The sequence below is a fragment of the Triticum dicoccoides genome, chromosome 2A (genome assembly GCF_002162155.2).
Source record: "Triticum dicoccoides isolate Atlit2015 ecotype Zavitan chromosome 2A, WEW_v2.0, whole genome shotgun sequence".
In the NCBI taxonomy this organism is placed as follows: Eukaryota; Viridiplantae; Streptophyta; class Magnoliopsida; order Poales; family Poaceae; genus Triticum; species Triticum dicoccoides.
In genome coordinates this window covers 20,223,854-20,230,323 of record NC_041382.1, presented here as the reverse complement: position 1 = coordinate 20,230,323, position 6,470 = coordinate 20,223,854, and the positions used below count along the sequence as shown (strand labels likewise).

The window sequence follows — 6,470 nt, the reverse complement described above, 5'->3', positions numbered from 1 at the left end:
TAAAAGGCATTTCCTTTTAGTTTCTTTTAAGAGGAACTACCACATGTTCATTCAACAAATAACTTACAGGGTGTACACACATGGTGGCTCCATAATAAGACGAACGCAAAGGCAATTGGCATGTGAATAGGAGAAAGAGAAACCCAGTCAGATGCCTCTTTTAACCATAAAATAAAATATCCAAGTTGAGGAGAGACCGACGATGGCGATGGGGCGGCGCGCGTGCTTTGCCAAGTCAAAAATCAAGCAGCCGAAGAGGACACGGCTGACGGCTTCCTCCTCCTCCACCACCGCTGCTGCCGCCGCCGCCGCACTTGGTTTAGCTCCTCCTCCTCCTCCTCCTCAGGTACCGCCGCACCCCCTCCCTGTATGGAAAGATCGACCCCCTGTCCTGTTTCTCGCGGAGGGTTGGTTGTCGCCGGGCTCCCACCCTCTCCTCTTCCCAGCACTGACCTTCTCCTCCACCATTCCGCCGCAGCGCCAGATCTCGACCGCATGTTTGGGGATATTAGAGAAAGGGGATGGGAGTTTGCTAGGGGATTAGGCATGGGAGGTGGCTGATTTTTACTCCCTCCGTTCCTAAATACTCCATCCGTCCCAAAATACGTGTCTCAACTTTGTATTACTAAGTTTGAGACGGGAAAGTATAAGTCTTTTTAGATATTTTAATATGGACTACATACAGAGCAAAATAATTGAATCTACACTCTAAAATACGTCTTCGTATGTCCGTATGCAGTTTGTATTGAAATATCCAAAAATACTTATATCTTGAAACGGAGGGAGTAGTCCTAAACCCATGTTTGGTGCGCGGTGAGAGTTACTTGTAGGAATTTGGGAAGAAGTTTCATCCCACCTCAACTAACAGGGGGGAGACCGGGCAAGAGATACCTGGGAGGGAATGAATTGACCTCCTCAATTCCCTTTCCCCTTCCCTCCTCAACTCCCTTGCCCAGCAACCAAACAATGGTTTATATGTCTCATCATACCTCTCAAACTCCCATTCCCAGCTACTAATTCACCCCAACCAAGCACGCTTACATATAAAGCCGGAGGATCAGACATCTACCGCATTGCAGCTGAAATGATTCTTCTTTGTCGCATATAACAAGAATATAACTATGCTCGGATTACATTTTCTTTGACCGTCTAGTTCGTTGATGGATGATATTATAATTATCCGTTTATGTTGGGCAGAAATGGAGGCCGGTGCCGTCGCAGCTCTGTATCCCGCGCACCGATGCAAAACCATATACCTGGTACTGCACTTTGAGCTGCTCTTTGAGTCTACCTTTTACCCAAGGATGTGGCATCAATTATCGGTGACAAACCTGCAAGAGAAGTGTGAACTATCTGTTTCCGTGTAACCAATGTGTGCAGGTGAGGCATGCCCATGGTTTTCACAACGCGGCAGAAGAGTCGGATATTATAGACCACACTTCACCTACGCTGCTTGATGCTCAACTTACCCCTTTGGGCTGGAGCCAAGTAAGGTTTCTTGTTTTCTTTACATTATCCCCATGCATTTCAACCACTGCTCTTAGCATTATCAGTTCTATGGCTGACTAAGGTGGTGCTTTTAGTCAGATATTTAAGGTGAAAATGCGTCTGTGATGTTGACACGAGCACTAGAAATGGAAGCAGCAATGCTCTCTTAGCACATTAGAAAAGCCCTTCTCCATTCATTTTGCCTTTGTGTTTCACCACCACAGGATTGGATGGTAGCCTGTATTTCACTATCATGTGTTGCGCTCATGATATCAGGCCATCCATGGTACAATATTATCAAACGTTAAGATTGTTTATATCGAAATGTGTAAATGTGGCATCATGTCATGATGCTTTAGTGATAGAAGTTCATTTCTGTAATCCAAGTGTTGGATACTCAATTCATTCACCTCACATAGTAACAGATCCTCATTGATGATGTTCAACCTTTATTTGTATGATGGCATCTTCTGTCAAATGCATTTGTGGCAGTTAGCAGTATTATGACAATGTCCAATACTTTTGTCTATGGTTATTCTGTCAAGCCTTCAAGGCTGAAATCCTAGAGAATACTTTTTCCTTACTAATGAAATCCTCACAGCGTAGCAGCCATTTCATATGCAAAACCTTAGGTTGTTAGTAGTTCACATGGTTCTTATTGCCGCCTTAAAAAATTTAAGTCCCCTGTGTTAGCATCAGCCTCTGACTAGAGATATCAACCCTAACCCCAGTTGTACCAGAACACAATGACACCACGTTGTTTTGGATGACATTGCAATGCCTTTAGTTGATTCCGTTAAGGCTGCGAGTCCATTTTTTGGGCATGTTCATTTGAAAGTCTTTTGTCTGCAGTTGTGTAATTAGTTGAGTTCTTTTCTGGCCCTGACGTATAATGTTGATCGAAATACCACTCAACTTTTTTTTATGTGGGATTTTCAAGTTCCATGGATGTTGATTAAAATGCATTTGTAGGTTGATTGCCTGCGAGAGCATGTGACGAAATCTGGACTAGCAAAAAAGATTGAGTTGGTTATTGTTTCCCCTCTAATGAGGTATAGTTTTCCTTGACCTTCTGGCCTTCTTGTACATTTTCAGTGTTCTGGATCTTCTTCTAAGCTTTTTATGTTCACTTGAACCAAGCTCACAGGACTATGCAAACTGCAGTGGGGGTCTTTGGTGGTGGGAACTATACTGATGGAGTAAGTGCACCCCCATTAATGGTAGAAGGTGCAGAAGACAGTGGACGTCAGCCGATTTCAAGTTTGAACTGCCCACCGTTTCTTGCAGTTGAGGCCTGCAGGGAGAAGTTGGTATTTCCCTATCATTTGTTACAAAATAAATAAAAATTTCTCATCATTTAGTGTCTCATTTATGTTGGTTTGTGTTAAATATTAACTAGAATAGGCTATTTTCACAGTTCCTAGAATAACTTGTTCACCTTTATTTTAACCTCTTAAGTCGAATACTCTCATTTGAGAACTTTGTGTGCCTCTTTGTGTCTCTTTATTTTCCATACGTGTCCCAAACTGGGAGCCGGATTCCATTATATGCATAATGGAACAGAAGCCCCTGTTTGTGTCTGCTTCTCCCGTATCAGCAATGCTCTGATGACAAATATTCTCAATATTTGATTATAAAATGCAGAGTGTTCTTACCTCCGACAAGAGGAGCAGCATAACAAGATACCGTACTCTCTTTCCTGCCATTGATTTTTCCTTGGCAAGTACCTACTGTTGCTAATTCACAAGAACAGTTCATGACAGTGTCTTGATGGTGTTTTTAATATACGTGTGCTCACACTCTTTACAGATAGAGAATGATGAAGATGTTCTTTGGGGACCTGATGTCATAGAAACAGATGAGTCTGTTGTTGCCAGGGGCATGAATTTGTTTGACTGGTAATTTTCCTTTATAAGATTGATTAGTTTCTTTTCATTAATGTCTTGAAAATATAAGCCTGATGCTCTGCTTTTATGAACATGAAACACAAGTACCTTGATAATTCATCTGCACGCCCTATATCACTTTTACAGGAGTCCCATGTTCCTAAAGAATCATTTTATTTGCCTCACTTTTTTTTTGAGGAATCACCGCCGGGCGGAGGTTCCCCACCTGTATATTATTATATATTACTCGAAGTGACCCAAGGGTCTTGGTGTTAGAGAGAAATTACAAGGCCTCGGAGATCTGTGAGGTGGGATAGTCGCGACTGGGCGGCCATCTTATCACTCGGTTCTTTAAACCGATGAGTCCAAGGTTCAAAGTCACTACAGATACTTCGAACAGTTGTCGACTTGCTATGATTTTTATTCCTGAAGACGGTCAAGACTCCCATATCTTCCATAGAATCGGTTAGCTAGTTAGGTACTTCCTCCGTCCAAAAAAACTTGTCGCTCAAATGGATGTATCTATCACCAAGTTAGTGCTAGATACATCCATTTGAGGAACAAGCTTGGGACAAGCTTTTTCGGACGGAGGGAGTATTTGCCACACTTTCATGTATGGACTGGAAGGCAGAAGCTGACCAGATATGTTACTTTATCTCCGTCAACACTTGTTCCGTGATTTAGAGACAAATTGGAACTGGTGGTGAAGGATTGTGAAGTGCATTTAATTTGACGCTAGGAAGTTCTAGATGCTGGAGATTTATGTGTAGCATGTATTGAGAAAGACAAACCTCAGATTAGGTGACCCGTTGGGTTGACCAGTAACTTTATTTTTGGCAGCTAGATTAAATTAAACTATTCGTCGGATGTGCTTGCAGGTTATGAACAAGGGAGGAGAAAGAGATAGCTATTGTCACCCATTGTGGTTTCTTGTATCACACCCTGAACACGTATGGTAAAGGGTGTCATCCAACCATAGCAGAGGAACTGGGCAAGGTGTAAGTAATGCATTCATTCCCCTTGCAACTGAGCAATCAACTCAAGAGAGCACAGTATTTGCCAGATGTAACCGTTGGAACTTGAAACCATAGAAAGTATATAAGCAAAATGGACTAGTTTTTCTTTCCGGAAAAAGGAAAAAAATCTTTTGTATTCTTTGTCTTGGGATATAACATGACTTGATAGAGTTACTTGTTCAGAGAACTTTTTGTCTTGCAATCTCAGTAATCTAACTTTTGACTTGGTTATATACAGCTTCGCCAACTGTGAGCTCCGGTCGATGGTGTTGGTTGACAGAAGGTCAGTTCTTGTTTTTCTTCAGCGATAGCGTTGACAGTTAATGCTTTGTTTTTTTTTATAATGTGGATATGCTTTGCAACGCTGCAGTAAGCTTGGATCGGATACCTCTACATACAATTTCACTGGGAAGATACCGGCCGGGCTCGATATGCCAAGCGATGTCGCAGACAAGAAGCAGGCTGAAGAAGCTAGCAAGAACTGAGACTGCCGAGCAAATGTATGTCTTTGATTCTTTTATCAAACCCTGGTTCTGGCTGACAATGGTCAAGTTTGAATTGCATGCCTGAAATCGAAGAATAGACGAGCGGGTAGGACTCGCCATCTGTCTCCGGAGTGTATGATCTGACACGATTCGTTATGTTTGTTATCTGAACACGCACCCAAAAATTCATGGGAATAAGGATGGTTTATACACGTACCCCTCTTTGGGAAACTTCGCAGATAGACTTGGTCAGATAGATAGCACATAGTTTTCCCGATAAATCACGTGTGGACATGCAGCCACGCGAGGTCGTTATCATCACCACTCGTTCCACGTGGTTCGTGCTACTCCAATACATTAATACCGTATAACATTGCTTCAGCTGGCTAATTTGTTCTCCTTGTCCATCCCTCCCAGTCTTGCCGGAGTTCCATAGCATGTGTTCGCCCCTGTTCCGGAGTAGTTCAACGCCGCCTCCATCGCACCACATGGCCAACAAGATGCCTCCACTCCCTCTTATCCGTTGCCCAGAATGCAGTTTCTGAAAGTGGGAGAACAAGTACATATAGTACTTCAGCACGCGTTGGGGACACCTGATTTCGCACGCGTTGGTCCATCTCCACATCACACTTCTCGAGCAGAACCAGGCATTGCTGAAGAACATTTTCATGCTTGACCTCGCGAACCTGCTGGTCATGGCCATGATCTTCCTCCACAAGCTCTGAAGTTTATCCCCTCTGTGTAGGGAGTGCCACGGTATTTTATATGTATCTTTTCTTGTGCTCTGTGCAATGCATGTATCCGTCATGGCCATGATCAATCTTCCTCCACAAAACTCTGAAGTTTATTCCCTCTGCGTAGGGACTGCCATTCTTTTTTCATATGTTTTGTTTGTGCTCTTCGAATTGCATGTACCCGCTAGTACGTTATGCTTGCTCACGCAGGCTTTTTTGAACACAGTACAGACGCAAACGCTCATATATACATGCATACATTCACCCCTATGAACATATATGCACACTCTACTCTTATGAGCATCTTCGAGAGAATGAGCCGGCATGTCATCTTTAGATTTACGAAGTCACCGTAGGCGCCTTGTCGTCGAAGGGAATGTCTTCTCCCACCGCGAGCACCAGGACTTGAACCCTGGTGGGTTGGGGATACCACTATTCCTCTAACCAACCAACCACAGGTTGGCTCGCCTTCCTCTCGCAGGTTGGGAGGTGGTCCATCAGTAATTTTTTCTAGGAACCGTTGTGTGCATGCGGCAGTGTTTTAGCAAGTTTGTAATCGACCCGCACATAATTAGTCGACCCATAATAATCACAAAACAAATGTAAACACATTGAAACAAACGTAAATACACCAACATGAACCTCTCGAGCACACAGATCCAGTACATGTCCCCCAAAAATGTCGACATCCTATGGAGGACAGGTAAGAGCGGGTAGATGATTAGAGGTTGTCTCGTTCATTCCTACCAAAAACATGGGGGGAAACAACGGATAAACGAAGCTTTGATAGGCTAACCCGACGATCTCCATTTCTGCGGAAGCCATATCCTCTTCCGCCTTCTATTCTTCCACGAGTCCTGG

General features: G+C 43.4%; 1 pseudogene; it reads left to right on the top strand.

The window, feature by feature from the left end:
- The first annotated feature begins 225 nt into the window (after positions 1–225).
- LOC119352866 lies at positions 226–5,106 on the top strand (annotated as a pseudogene).
- Positions 5,107–6,470: the final 1,364 nt, after the last annotated feature.